Here is a 16,557-nt window from a genome sequence, read left to right on the forward strand (position 1 = left end):
CCATGCCAATGCCCACACCATCACCCATCTAGGTGAGGGGCTACGCTGTCCGTTTGTGGTGTATGATTGAGTTTGCACACAACTGATTAAATCTCTAAATAATTATTTCTCTAAATACATCTCTAAATAATTATTTCATAATAATTAGGTTTCGTTGGCCCATTACCAAAATGTATAGTTTTGATGCGTTGAGTACAATAGAGATTATAAGAAACCTTACCTTTTAGTGTTTCTCATTCACTGAAATGTTTGCAAAGGAAGGAGAGCTGCACCTCAGGCACAGACTTGCCAAAAAGCTAACTTAGCAACGAGGTGAAGGCGGGGGAAGTGACTTAAACAGAACTCAGAGAGGTGCTGTGAGAAAGCCTGGAGAAAGAGGAAGAAAAAACGTATTGGGAGTCACTTACAAAGTCAGAGAGGAAGGCAAAAGAAAGGGGGGCGAGGCAAATTGAGTCCAGAGGGAGTCTAGAGGGAGAGACGCCACTCAAACAACCACAACAAAAAAAGCAAGTGTACACAGCAAGCCCCAGTCAGTGTCATCCAGCGGATCAATACCTCCCTATATACTGCACTTACTTCCAGATGGGCTCAATATCTCTTCACCTCCTACTTTGCCAGGCCGTACGTGAGGTGAATCTATGATGGAGATTTGTTTGTGTCCTCTTTCTTGTCCCTCCCACAGTGCGTGGCGCAGTGTACGAGGTGAAGCTGGCGGCCTTCAACGGCAACGGGGAGAGCGACTGCTCAAAACGGCTGGTGTCCCTGGCCGAGGATGGGGCCAGTGCCAAGACCAGCAGCGGTGAGAGCCTGTGTGCGCTTGAGACTGCAGAGTCTCGTAACGCATGAAATTAGATGTAAGGGGGTGATTTAGTGCAGATGGGGGCATCCACAGCTGGGGTTGCAGAGAGTCGAAAAAATAGATACAGTACATGGTATGCATGATGAGTGTGTGTGTGTGTGTGTGTGTCTGTGTGTGTGTGTGTGTGTGTGTGTGTGTGTGTGTGCGTATAATCACCATTGCCATACTTTTTTCTTATGGCAGGGAGCCTATTTAATTGGCCCTATCCCGTGTTAAGTGATACGTTTTATTTTGGTCTCTGTGTGACATTGCACCACATGTCAGTGTGTGAATATCTATATGCCCACGTGTGCTTGGCGCAGGAGGAGAGACCCAGTGCGACTGCAGACAGGGCATGGACAGCTCCATGGGGGGCATCGTGGTTGGCATCCACATTGGCATGGCCTGCATCATCTTCTGCGTGCTCTTCCTCATGTTTGGGTACCGGCGCAGGTAAGGGGACTTCAAGCTCAAGACCTTCCTTCCTGTAAAATCACTACACTTTCTTGGCTATTCTGACACACCCTCAGATGAACTTGTAAAATGTATCATCTGTTTGGTTGAACTTTTCAATTGAACAATGCAATTTAAACATATAGAGCTCATGTAGATTGTAGCTATGAGATTAATGTTAGTGCGTTATGCTAGAGTATACTAGTGTCCTGTATAGCTTTCAGCATTACAGGATCTGTAGTTTTGGAGAATCCTAGCTGTGGTGATGAAGTCCCAGTTGTGAGCCTGGATGCTGTCTCCAGTTTCTTCTGTAGGAAGGGGACCCAGGACACTTGGTCTGTGCCACGGGGGGACGATGGTGGGCACCAGGTTCAGAACAACGGGGTACCCAAACAGGCGGTGACCCGAACGACTGAAGCCATTGAGTTAATGCCTCAGGTAAACCCACCCCCCTATCCCACTCACACACATACATATACACAAACCCAGATACACATGGAGCTTGTGAATATGAATAATTCAAACGAGTGATCCATAAATGAAAGTGAAACAAAAGATTGAATGTAATGTGTGCATTATATTTTGAAAGAGTGATCTATTTATTGTCTTTGGAAAGAGAGTTACCTTTATGTAGTCCCTGTAATGTCCCTTGAAGTGATCTGTCCAAATTGGGACCTGATGTCTTTTTTTGCCATAGATTATAGTTCAGTTCAGTTCACTTCTGTCCTTATTCATTTCCCAAGGTTAATTGAGTTGATAGGGAGGCGAGTGCAACCTCTAAGTGTGCATGAAAATACATGCATCAATATAGTCCTCCACTTGTGAAATTAAGCAATGTTGCACTTTTCTAATAATAACTGAATAAAATAATTGGCAGAGCGTGTTGCCTATAGCACACATGAGTCATTCTAAATACATTTGACCTTTAGGACTCTGACTCATGCCTTTAATCAATGAAGCCCTGACATATTTCTCCATCTTGGCCTGATGGCCTCCAAGCCCTCCATCTACGCCTAAATGAGATATTACCTCAGACCAGTTTAATAACAAGAGACACAGTGATTGATCACTACAAGAAAAAAGCTTAGCTGCAGAGATTAGTGTATGGCAAAACGGCCAATGTTGAGATTGAGGGCTGAGTCTGAACAAGCTGATTGGCACTTGAGAGCAGGAAGTGATCGATCAACTCTGATTGACATGTTCCTGATTAAAAACACTCTTCCTGTCTCACCTCCTCTCTTCTGATCTCCGCAGGGTCGCAACATTATCAGCCAAGGAGGTGCGCCATCTCGCCCAGAGCAGTGCCACGTTCTCGTCGAGCAGCACCCGTCTAACCTGCCTGGCACAGGCACGGGCACTGGCTAGCACTAACCCCCCCACCCCCGCTTTCAAACGGTTTGCCCCCCTCCCTTTACCTACGGTTCTTCCACTTGGCCTGCCCACCATGCCCCCTCTTCCTCCTTTAAAGTCTGTCAGCATTAGCCATGTCTTGTCTGCCCGAAACAGAAAACTTGCTGCTAAAGTAAAAGGGATCGAAGTGACCCCTGCCACAACCTAAGAGTCTAATGATGAATTTGGGGTCTTGTCTGGTTCTCTATGCCTCATTGGACTCCATTGCAGAGAAAAACCATTGGTTGTCCCCCCCCCCTCTCCCCATGACTAGCCTATCCCAGTTCCTCTCTTAGAACCAAAGCTTTACGCCTTTATGATCTGTGTGCCATGTGTGCTTTTGTCCACGTACGTTGGCACTGAATGTTAGCCTTAGGAGATATTATGTGACCGTGACACACTTTAGCCTCGGTTACTCAAAGTCTTATTTCCCATATATTGTGTTGTGGAGGAGAAGAGAGCGCAGTACTGATCCATACTGAGAAAAGCTATGTAATATTACCACAGGACTTTCTGCTTTAACCAAAACTTTCCCTCCAATGCAATGGTGTCCTGTGGTAATATTATGTCCCGCTCTTGTACTATGATGGTTAAACCCTAGTTGGAGCCAAATATTCAGATGTAGTAGGGAGTTTTAAAATGTATAGATTTCAAAAGGGACAGGTGCTTGTTTGACCGTCTCCTCATGTTTTTGGCCTTAGCTCTGCAATGCCAACAGATACACGATGCAGCCTTTACTGTAGCCTTGCGAAAGTGTGAGTCTGATAGAGTTGATTGTGTTGCGTTTCACCATGTTAGCCTCGAGGCAGGCCAACTCGGAAGAACCGTTTACTCCTAAACCCCCTCCAAAAGAACCCTAAAACCCTTTACCCACACCTCTTCCGCCTACTGGCTCGAGTCCTTCCCAAAGTTCCATACAATACCTCCAAAGATAGCTACCTCAGAATGTCCGAGCCATAGTTGAGACGAATATTTGCCTGCTGCTGTTTGAGCAAGCCTACCTCAGCCAAAAAAAAACCTGAAAAGAACCTACCCCTTCTTTTCACGCCACATTCCCTATGCCCTCTTCCCAATGCCCTGTACCCCCCCTCCTCCCGTGCCCTCCTACCCCTACTCAGTGTGCCAAGCCAGCGTCCCGTGCCAGCCTCCGCCGCCGCCCAAGCTCAGATGCCCATCAGGTTGACTGCCATGGAGAGTGTGACCCTGGGCTCAGAACGTCTGCAGCAGCCTTCCGTCGCCGCCTTCCTCCGATCGTTCTTCTATCTGCCTTATTCAAATACGTGCCCTGGATGGATGTCTTCTCATGCTCAAGGATTTTTTTCTTCCTCCGGTAGCAGTCTGTCTGCCAGTTGTTTTGTCTTTAGGCTACCAAAAGGAATGAAGGCACAGCACTGTGTTTTTTCTTCTTTTTTAACAGCCATAGATTGCTAGTGGAACAGATTCTGCCAAAAAAAGTGCTGCCTGTGCCACGTCAGGAGATGGCATGGACAGGTGCCTTGTCTCCCCTCTGCTTTATCGTCTTCCTGGAAGGGTTTTTCTATGAGAAGTATGGACCTATAAGAGTGTCTCCATGACTTTTTTTGCCTTATGGTGATGCTCTTGGCCTTTCCGTGGAATCCTTCAGGAGATCTTCTGATGCCAAAATACCTTGAGAAGACGCCCCCCAAACCCCCAACTGAAGAGCCAATCCCCCTGAGGTATACCGGATGGCTTTTGTTGTCCACACCCAACAGGTGATCTTTCTGAGCCGAGCCAACAGGTCTGCTCTCCAGATGCCAAATCGGTTACTGTGGGAACGAGTGGGCGCAAGCTGATGGCTGACCGTGTTTCAGGGTTACCTGGGAGACTGATGTTTGTATGTTCGTCATGGTGACTCCTGCCACGACCATGCACGGGCACGGCTAGCTTCCATTACTTGACAGCCTATCCAAAAAAAAAAGAAAGACTTTTTTATATGAAAACCAAGCTGAATGGTATCCAAAGATGTACAATTTTAAAATGGTTTTCGTTCTGTTGCTCTTTTCTAACATTCTTTTGAGATATACTTAATGCCATTCTAGTTTAGGTTTCTCATAGTTCCTGTTTTAAGGGGTAGCCACAATGAGAAATGCTTTCCCTGAACCAAAGCCAATTGTTACACGCAGATTGCTAGTGATCTGCTGACTAACAGTTTTGAATAACACAGGTTAGTGATTAACCACGGCTCACCTCTTTTGATATGGAACTGTCACATTTGCTTTGAGTTTACCATTTAACTTTTAAAAACTTTTAACCAAAATGAAAATGGGATATATTTTCAAGGAGATTTTCTATGTGAATAATGAAGAATATGACAGTAGAATTATTGCCAAAAAGAATTTAGATGAAATAATAATGTGACCAAATACCTTCTACATATTTTAACATTCATAGTCTTTATCTTCTGTACCACTTCCTCGTGACCAAAGCACAGGACCATGCATGTATGCATGAGGGCGTGGTGGGATTGTATAGGTGTGTGTGTGCTCTGTGATTGGCTAACAGTTGGTTAGTCCTTGGGACAGTAGAAGCTTACCGGAACCTTCTAGATGCAGAACCATGTCAACAAAGAAACAATTAATCCTAGTCAGATGACTAGATGGGCCAAAGAATGTCTGTTCAATAGTATCAGAAAAGCCTCCTGTGCTTTATCTGATAAACATTCTTTTTCCTCTGTTGTAAGAGGTTGGTCATACGATCTGAAGGTCTTTGCCGAGATGATGATCTCGGCACCAAAGAATTGTACTGTGAAGGGCGTTCATGGTCTATGCCAACCAAAAGCAGAACCAAAGGAGGTGTTCCTGTAGGGCTCTACTGTTCGCAAGGTCAGCCTGCAAACCAAGATGAGTGTTAAAGGTTTAACCAAAAAGCTGCAGTTGAAACGAGTCAAAGATGTGACTCAAATCCTTTTTTTATGTCATTATGAGATTGAGTGTGAGATGACTGTGATACCAAAAGACAGAGAGAAAAGAAGGACGTTTGTAACATGGGAAGTTGTTTGAATTTGCCCCCTCCCCCTCCTCCTTTCTTATGTGATCCTTAGTAGTGGTAAACCTAAAGCTTGCTCATTCTTCAGAAATTTAAAAACAATGTTTGCTGGTTGTGTTTGCAGAACATGTCTCTTATGTTTTCTTACGTTTTATCCAGCATAATGTTATGTTCTTCCTGCTATGTGCAGGCAATGTTGCCAAAATGAAGACGTTCATTTTTTTAAAATGTTATGATTATTATTATTGTTAATGTTATTATGAATGTTATTATTATTATTGTTTTTTTTCTGTTTGGTTTTTTTACTTTCACACTCTTGTTTATAGTTATTGTCTGGCATCTTATTTTCATTGAAGCAGTATTAGACTAATGTGGAAATGTTCATTAGGAAAGTAAAAATACACGGTGAGTCTCGAGTACGATATATATGGTTCAAAACCTCAACACATCCTAACTTCCCTCCTTTCAGTTCAGCATGTTAACTGAATGTTAAACTGTAACCATTTTGTCTTTACACCATGAGGAAACACCCACCTCCTATATCTTAACAGGAATACTATTTGATTAATTCACCAGTTCAAGGTCTCTTACTTTACCCCGGTACATTGACAGAGACAAAGGAAAGGAGATCATATATGATAAAGTAGACAGTAGAACTGTACCATGGACTCCCGTGTTCGATATTGGCTTCAATAGACTGAACCATATGCTTCTGACCTCTTGGCTCACCGGGTAGAAAATTAAGAAAGAAAAAATGATAGAGAATTAGAAACTAAAGGCTAGAACCAATGACAGAGAAACAGCAATGCTTTAATACCTGCTGTAATATTTTGTTCTGCAACATACCCACTTGTACGTATGTCTGTGTGTGTCCCATGAACCTTAAAAGCTTTAAACCTTTCTGTGAGGCAGGGAAACGCACCTGTGTCTCAAACCAAAAAAAAATGTGAGAGATGGGATACAGTTGACACTGTGTGTTTTGAAGGATAAAAAAGCAGCTATCACAAGAGACCAAGCAGCTGTCACCGTCATATACTTTTGCACATTGCATTTACAGACTACTACTGACACATGAATCTCACAATGTCAAATTGTTTAAAATTCTTAAGAAGCTGATCTTTATCCAGTTTAAACTTAGTTTGCCCTCAGAGTCCAGACATAAGTAGTTTTTGGATCGTTCGTGTCCAAACTGCCTCTCCTTTGCATCAAAAAGATGCTGAGCAGTAGTACATTTGGCCCAAATTGACAGAAAATGGCGGCATACATTTTTTCAGTCCTGCCAAGTCAAGATACAGTGCTGCCACTATATTGCCATCCATTAAGAACCACTACGGCATTTTCATGTGTCAGGTTGTGCATCATTCACCGCGGTGCTCAGGCATTAAGTTGCCAATTATAACCGCCGTATTAATCTATGATATTTGCAGCCTATTTGCTGTCAGACTTTAATTGAGATGCTGGTCATCGTTAAGAGAGACGAGGACGGTGAAATGCTGTGGATGTTCTTTCAGAAACTCCACTGCCAATAGCCTGATCGATAGAAAAGTCTCTGCCCTTCTCCAAATTCTTCTCCACACTCCCCATTGCAATGAATTACTTTCTTTGGCCTTATCATTTAATTGAAAGCGAGAGGTGATTTTGCATATTTTTTCCCACGACTATTGGTCAATAGGCAACTTGTACATCTTTAAATTGAACGGGCAGGAAACTCAAATGGCACCAATTATATTTTCTCCATCTGAGTTATTTATTATATAAGGTAATACTACAAGGAATTTCATCATTAAGTCTGGTCAAGTAAAAATGTCTTTCATTTCATCTCACGCTGCTTGGTCTCCGGTGAGGACGGCTTGCATTTAAAGGACTGAACACATCTTTATCCAACACGTCTTTATTTTCACTTTCGGTGTTTTTTTACATTCTCCAGATTCCATGGCGCCTAAAACCAAATAAAAAAAACAATGAAATAGAGAGATTGTGTGCGAGATGTGTTTGTGTGTGGATTTATGTTGGGTGTATGTATTACATCCACTCAGACAGTACCCTTAAATGGTTAATTATTTAAGAATATGTGAGATTGCATGTGCAATTACTGACACGATTGCAGTTCTTGTTGTTTTTGAGAAAACATATCAATAGTAACATCCATAATCGAATATGAACTTTGAAATCCTAACAGACAGATAGCATCTTAGCTTTTTGAGAAGTTGCATAACAGGTCGATAGAATATGAATAGAATAATATATAGAATAGTAGAATAGAATAATTATTATTACTATTCTATTGCTTATTATTCTAAAAATATGTAGTAGAATAGTAGAATATGATTTGATTGTGATGTTGCTGTGTCTTAGCCAAGCTGCTGTTGACTCTGGAGCGAAGTATTGAGAGCAGACTTTATTCATGACCTGATGACAGCATGAAGTGCCACAAGAGGCCAAGGTGAGAGCTAAAGGCCGAAATATGCTTCTATGACTGCGTTACGCAGTTGCTTCGACGGACTTATGAACCTTTTACAGTTCTTTGACAGTTGGTGGGTGTTGCAAAGCAATTTACTGCCAGAACATTAGGGGCGTGACTTTTTTTCCGAAGACCAGAGAATCAAATCGCAACGCTGAAAAAAAAAGATGGCGGACCAAACTCCGTAGATGGTCATATTTCTACATAAAAGTTGTTTGTTTGACTTTTTTTGCCTAGATTTTTTTAAAGTTACAGAGAAATAGACACTGTTGGAATGTAAAAACCCTGTTATTGTAACTGAAAAATACGTCTGAGGGAATTTGCAAAGTGTCTGAGCCAGCTATCTAATTTTAGCATACTACGACCCACAAGGTAAACAGCTATGTATTGACAGATTGACGGAGACGGATAGTTAAAAAATTTGGGAGGTGCACGTCAAGCCACGGAGAGGTGCTCGAAGAGGGTTTGCAATGACGGAGAGGGCTCTGCGTGTCTGCGTAAAAGGTTGACCATAAATTAGGCTTAAATCACTATGTTCCTAGCACACTAATCCATCACCAATCCATCTGAAAGACAGGGAAAATATGATTCTTTACCAAGCAGTAGACATTAGACAGGCACAATACATTCTAACTATGGCATGTACACTATTAGCAGAGCTGGAGGAAAATATGTGTCTTGGTTGGCAAAGCATCAGTGAACAGGATCCAGGTTCTGAAAAGATTAAGGTGCCGAAACCTTACTCTTTCCTCCTCCCTTGAGGGGCTTGAAACTTTTCCCAAGCAGATCAACCATAGCTGCCGGTGCCCTCAGACGGCATGGATGGGAGCCCGCTCGTAAAATGTTTGGAGAAACACCTTTTGGTTAAATTAGGCATATCATTTCTGTGAGCCCTCTTTGTATTCTCCTCAAGGGACTTCACGCCGAGTCAGCATATGGACTCACATATTAACCCAGAGCCTGTGGGACCTCTGAACATCAAATTACTTTGAAACGCTCTGCCCTTAAGGTACGATGTGCACGGAATGACATGATGTGGTGGGAAGGCATAAGCTGAGTCATAGGAAAGGCCACATCTCTATTAAGTTTGAAAAGATACACCACTCTAGTCCATGAAGAAAAGAGTCATTTCCAACTTCAACACAGTGACTATTCTGTGCAAATGAATCTGTCTGATGGATGAGAGCGAACAGGGCAATGTTGAAACGGCTGATGGATCTGTCCGCCCCGTGCCCGTTTCCACGGTAATTGGACCACCAATCACGGCCAGCTCATTCTCCTCTCATTAGCCACTGGCCAGTGTCAGGAAGCTCAGCTATTGTGTGTGCCTACCTTGTTATAGGACGGCCATATTAGTGTAACTTAGTGTATCTAGAGAGTATCTGCCATTTAGGCCTGAGCATACACCCCCATATTGTCCCCCTAGATACAGTCAAAGCTTTAGTTAGCTTTGGTGTTCAGTTTATTGGAGCACAGCGCTAACAAAACGTCGAGTGTTATATCAATTCCCACTGAGAAAAGAAGTGCATATATGCATGAAGTCAGTGTATTATACACACCGGTCTGAATGAAAGCTTATGCTAAATCACAAATTGAAGTCAAGATGGTTTTAACAAGATCTATGAGATTTTAAATAATCAAAAGAAACTAGAGCTACATGCTGTTATCCTACAGAGTAGAGCTACATGCTGTTATCCTGCAGAGTAGTGCCGTGGGAGGTACGCTCAACCTCTGAATAGAGAGAACACATCACTGGAGCAGACTGCAGAAGATCAAAAGACAAAAAAGAAGAAAAAAAAAGACACTTCTGACAGGCAAATATTTCATTCTTTTGTCAGGTCTTTTCAAGAGCAAAGTGAGCCTGAGACACTGCGTCTTTGACTCTGCCTGTTCCCAGTCCCGTTTCCCAGGCTGGCACAGTGATGGTATGCCCTCTCCATTCTCATGCATTATTTGTGCATCGCTTGCCACGCCATGCTTTCCACTGAGCTCCAGATGTTTGATTTTCTTCTCATCCCACGCCGTCATAATCCCATATTGTGTTTCCGTGTGATCCGTGACCACACAGCGCTGGTTGGAATTGATTTGAAATGCCTTGTTAAGGTTGATGAGGTAGATCCCCCCCCCCCCCCCCACCCCCTGTAAGAGGCTATTCAAATATTTTGATATCACAAATAGATAGATGTGCTGGCGGACAACATTATGAGTATTCCTCACAACACACAAGAAAGCCTATGCCATCTGTTGCATTGGTATATGATGTAATTTAGCCTTGCATTCACAGTCCTGCATAGTTATGTGCTATTTGTTCTTGTGTTTTAATTTGTTTTGCTTGTTGATAGAATTAATTTCGAAACACTGTTCATGACTTAAGAATGTATTAATCAACTGCCTTGTATTAATAATTACCTTGTATGAATCATGTGCTTATGTAAGCAACACTTGTAACAGCCATTTTTTTTGTTGTAATACACATACACTTTCATCTTCGGTAGAAACAATACATTTTGCCTAAAAAAGATTATGAAAAAACACACAGGAGTTCCCAATCCGCTCTTCTCTGCTCTGGTCAGCCAAATAATCCCCTGTACACACCCATGACCCCACTGACCTGAAAATCTATTATGTCAGTGCAGACAAGACAGATCCTCCCCAATGCAGTAAGTCACTGTCATTGTCTGCCGCAAATGGACACATCCAGTGACACCAGGCCTGGGATATTATCGCTAGGCCACCCAGCATCCTCTGCATCACCACGACTCGACTGTAATTACAGGGCTGTTTCGAGAGCCATTAGTGTTAAGAATGAGCCGTCGGGTATTAATCTGGGATGGGTGAGGACCATGTGTGGTGACTGTTAATGCTAACGAGACGGAGGGAGGTGATGGAGGGAGGTGACGGAGGGAGGTGATAGAGGGAGGTGATGGAGCCTCAGTGCCTGCCTGTGGGTCTCAGCCCCTGCTCCTTCATTCAGAGTGTGCACACATGTCGCGGCCCCTGGGGAACCGTGCCTTAGCCCACATGCCACATACAGAGCAAACATGGTCAATGCCGATCAAGATCGCTCGGTCAAACTCACACACACATGCACACATGCACACACAAACACACACACAGACACACACACACACACACACACACACACACACACACACACACACACACACATACACACACATATGCACAAGACACAAGCTTGGATGTTGTTAGATGCAGAAACACACACTCGCATACACAGACAAACACACACACACACACATAAATGCACACATACTGACACTGATGATATTGGACCCACACAAGCAGACCTGGCTTGGTTCATTACAGACACACACACACATAATTAAATGCGCCACCACCACCATTAGGCCTACATGTAAACAACACGGAAGCCCCTATTTACATAACTTACATCTTTACCACATTCGCTTTGACACGCCCAACAGAGAAGACACACGAGCATACCTTTGACTCAAGGATGCTACGTGGCACACTACGTGAGCTGTTACCATGGAAACAGTGCCATGTAAGTCCCTATCGTCTCAATCTGCACAACAGAGACCTATCTCTTTCTTAGAGGTAGTCCTTTGGCTACGCGAACGGTCAATGAAAGGTGACTAAATTAAATTTAAACATAACGTAGAGAGGGATAAAAGGAAAGATAGAATTTTTGTAAAACCAAAATGAGAGCTGGATGCTAAAGACTGTTGTAGCTTCCTCCTCTTTGAAAAACCAGTCATTTTTTTCATGTGCACACATTTGAACATTTGCATTCATTAGTTCCCACTTATTCCAGGCTAAGCGAAGGGGTTTGTGAGAGTTATGAAGATGTCAAAACTCATTGTGTAGCGCATTTCATATTTCTATTTCTGCTTCTCTCTGCAGAGCCAGTCTCAGTCTTCTCAAGAGCCTTCAGTGTGTGTATCCACCCGCCGCTGTTTGGAACTCAAAAGTCGAGTGTGATGAAAGAGTGTCTGTTGCCGCATTGCTGCAGTCAGGACCACACACACACACACTCACAAAACACACACACACACACACACACACACACACACAGTGACCGCAGCATTGATCGGCTCAGCAGCTGGAGTTGCAGTGTCCAGTACTGGATTCAGGTGCGGCTTGGCATTGGCATGACTACGCAAAGAGCCTGCACCTGTACCATCAAACAAAATGCCTTTCTCTCAAGCAGCCATTTTGATAGACCTGAGAGTCACCTATGTATTTTTTACCTTCCAACAGGCATAAGACTAGATGTCAGTCACACACACACACACACATACACGCACACAGACACACACACACACACACACACACACACACACACACAAACAAACACATTCACATGTGTACACAAACACCCATTGTGTACATGCACACATTTTATAAGCGCTGATAAAATGGCAGTATTGGGTTGTAAAAATAAAAGACAGCTCAGCTCAAACTAATGAAGAGTGTCACACATTTACACTAACACACTGCCTATTTAACACACACACACACACACACACACACACACACACACACACACACATACAGACTGCCTATTTAACAGTTTGCACTTAAACCTGATTAAAGCAATCACACTGTTGTCCACGGCCCCCGGACGCACTTGCAGGGAAAGGATGGTGCCTGGGAGCGTCTCGATTGAAACGTTTTAATCAGGGACGCGCATGGAGATGGCAGGGCTAATTACCAGAAAGACTGCAGACAAAGCCAGAGTGGTGTAGACAGCCATCAGCCTGCCTGGCTTCTCTCTGCCTCTCTGCATCACCAGGCTATTAGCATAAGCTGTCAGCCTGGAATTCACAGCATTGTGATGGATCCTTTTTGCAGGGGCAGCTGTTGTTGGTTATCACTGAAAGTTTTCAAGTTTTACTAGTCTGCATGTAATGAATGTATCGCATATATGCACGCACATGTATATATGTATATTGTGCACATTCATCGGAATACGTGGCTGTGCATATGTTAGGGGTTCATAGGGGGTTGAATGTGACGTCTGTAAGCCGAGCTCTTCGTTGTGTCTATTTTGTCTGTTTGTTGAGCTATTGATGCAGAGTACCTTTGGGATGTCTGTCTCTACCATGTCTCTACCTTCTATAACCTTGCCCACAGCAGAAACCCATTTACTTTAATGCTGTCAGTCTCCTGATCTTTTAAAAGCATAGTTCCTCCTCTACCATTCTCTCTATCTCTCTCTCTCTCTCTCTCTCTCTCTCTCTCTCTGTCTGTCCCTTCCCTTCTCTTTGATGTCTTTATACTCACAGACTTTTCTAATATCTCACATTTAGATTTGTGTACGTCTCAGAGTTCTCCTGTTACTTTCCATCACATTCACATTGCAACGTGCTTCATAGCACCTGGCATGAATAAATCCATGATTGCATGTTTTATAGTCGATCAGAATTTATTGCCGCATGGTGACAGTCTCATATGTCAGCTCTCATGGAGGCCACCTGATGCTTACCACACAGCTTCGCACACACACACACACACACACACACACACACACACACACACACACACACACACAGCTTAGCTATAGAAATCTGATTCCACAGAAATTATCCATAAAAGGCTTGCCTCCATGGTTACTTCATTGTCTCCAGCATGTCTATAAACCTCCTCCACGAACCTCCTCGTCCTCCACAACCCTGGCACTTTTCTCTTTTTTTAGACTCGCCAAAATCTCATCATTCCTTGTGCTAACTCAGACGTGGGGTGTAATGGCTTGAGACTTATGCCTGTGTGGTTTGCCTCACACTGGTAGAGAGGGGGGGGGGTTCCGAGGGTTAGCTTTTAGCCTTGGCTAGTTTGTACCGCCTAACCCTCACTTGCCCCCACCGCAGGAGGCATCGTTGGGGAATAAAGTGGAGTATTAAAAATCCCATTCTGGGTCCAAGGATTTCATTTTCCCAGGCACACCCCCAGAGATGGCAATTGACTCACTCAATAGGTTGTTTGTGGATATATTGTGGAGAGTATTGAATCTGTCATCGGACAACAAGGGACCCTGTGGTGTAGTAAGAAATTGTTGCACTGTGAAGGACATTGTCCCAGCACTTCCTGTCCTTCAGTGTATTGGGTCTCTGGAATAAGTGTTTGAAGTACTGTCGCCCTCTTTTAGGGAAAGTGATATGAAAGAACCTTGGCTAAAAGCAACAATGAAATGAGTTCCTCTACAACAATGAAATTAGTTCCTTTACAAATTTCAAACACCATTCACACAAACACACACACACACAAAGCTCCCTCCACCCCAAAACATGATAACCTTAATACGTGTGTATATCTATTTAGGACACACTGTTTCTTTTTTTTTTTTCAATAATGCATCATTTTCTTTATTTGTCAAGAATAAAATCTTTCTCTTTTTCTTTCTAAATAAAATACATGTACCTGTAACGACGAGAGAAGAGAGAGAGAAAAGTAATTAGAGAGAGAGAGAGAGAGAGAGAGAAAAGGAAATGGTAAACGTGTGTGTTGGCCTTAATGCTTGTGCTTAATGCTTTGCTCAGCCATGTTTTATTTCTGTTTTCATTTTGATTTGCTAATTTAACACACCAGCAGCGGTGGTAAGGGCCAACGATGTCTCTGAGCTGACTGGTTCAGAAATAGAGGCGATGGGTAAAGATGGCTGTTGAAAGTGAATTCATTACAGACCAAATTAGATAATGTTTTTGTAAAGCAAAGATTATGAAGGCAAAGGCCCGAGTGGTCATCATTGTTTTTTGGAGAAGGATTCAGACTTGAAGGTTCCTCTAATGTGGCTAATTTAGTCGCTAATTAGCTTGTCAAATATGTTTGAATATAGTAGTAGTAGTAGTAGTAATTAAAGATGATTTGAACTCTGGGGGAACTCTGTGGGGGGAACTTCACCCAAATTATTATTTCTACTATGTCTAGTACCACAAGATGGGCTTGAGTCACCCTTGACAGCAAAAGGGAAAACACTTACCCTTGTGAGACACTCCGGAAAATGCTTGTTTTCTTGCTTTGGCGGAGAAAATGAGGTATTGACCCCTGTGTAATTACACTGATAGCTCAGAAAATGACTCAGAGCCGGGAACAACTTAGTGGTTGTCTTGATTACGGCCCTTTAAATGTGCTTTATAAGAGAATCCTGATTGTGTTCTTTCCCTTTTGTGTTTTCTGAGCGGGTCTGTGCTTTAAGCTGATTCCTTCTCCCTCAGTTAAAGTAAATGTAGTGGACTGATTGGTCCTCACACACACTCAGGCACACTGCCGTCCATCTCAGGGGCCCCGGAGGCGAACTTGAGTGGCACTCACACTGTGTTTACATTGTGCATGTAGTGAACTCCCCATCAGCAACACCTACTTTAATGCAGTACATTTTCACCACATATAATTCCAATGAAACTCCCATGACGTAAATGGTCTATGTGAATGTCATGTCTACATCAAGGCTCAGGCCATCGCTGGTGAAGGACATATTTAATATGACTTCCATGTCATCCAATGCACATATTTGATTGATTAGTGAGGACGACACATTAATTCCTTGCCTGAGGATAACATATAATCTATGTATTCATATACGCTTATCAGGGCTCATATAGGCAAGCAGATAAACTATCTTTATACTTCGATAAATATGTCACTGTAGATTAATGACCCATTCCCACATTAGCAGATCATTTGTGTGATCCATAAGGGGTTTTAAATAGTCGAGTCATGGCCCATGTACTGTAATCTGCATTGTAAAACTTGCCAGTAAATATAAGCACTCCCAAGATTGCAATATAGCAAACCATTGATTCTTTCAGTTAAATGTATATGTGCGGGACACTACATTGTATTCAAGCATATAAATCTTGTAATCTTGTAAATAAATAAAGCATCTATAAATGTCAATAGATTAATAAACCATTAATAAACCAGCTATCTCTGAGTATGGGAGCTGCAATGCCGTACCCTGTCACTGGTGCAATAATCTCAAGTAATGAATATTAATGTTCCTTTTCTGCACAGGACATTTACCTCATAGCTGGAGGCTGGGCTATCATGTCCACACACACACACACACACACACACACACACACACACACACACACACACACACACACACACACACACAGGGGAAAGGACCGCATCCTAACCTTTCCCAAGTCTTTGGACTCGGACGGTGACATTTAGAAGATGTAATGAAGGCAATGACCCCAGTAGCATGTGTGACTGGAATACAGTGTCTGTTGGAGTGGAGTTGTGAACTGCCCTTTCGGCTGTATTGGGTCCCAGTGGAGGAGACCTCTCTGGGGATCCTGTGAGGGAAGGTGATGCATGGTGAGTCGCTGTTCTGTGGGTGTGTGAGGGCACGTCTAGTTGTACAGTGATGAAGTTGGCAAAGCATAGTTCACTGGGTCATTTGTGTGTGTATGAGTGTTGT

This window comes from Clupea harengus, chromosome 19 (genome assembly GCF_900700415.2).
Source record: "Clupea harengus chromosome 19, Ch_v2.0.2, whole genome shotgun sequence".
Classification (NCBI taxonomy): domain Eukaryota; kingdom Metazoa; phylum Chordata; class Actinopteri; order Clupeiformes; family Clupeidae; genus Clupea; species Clupea harengus.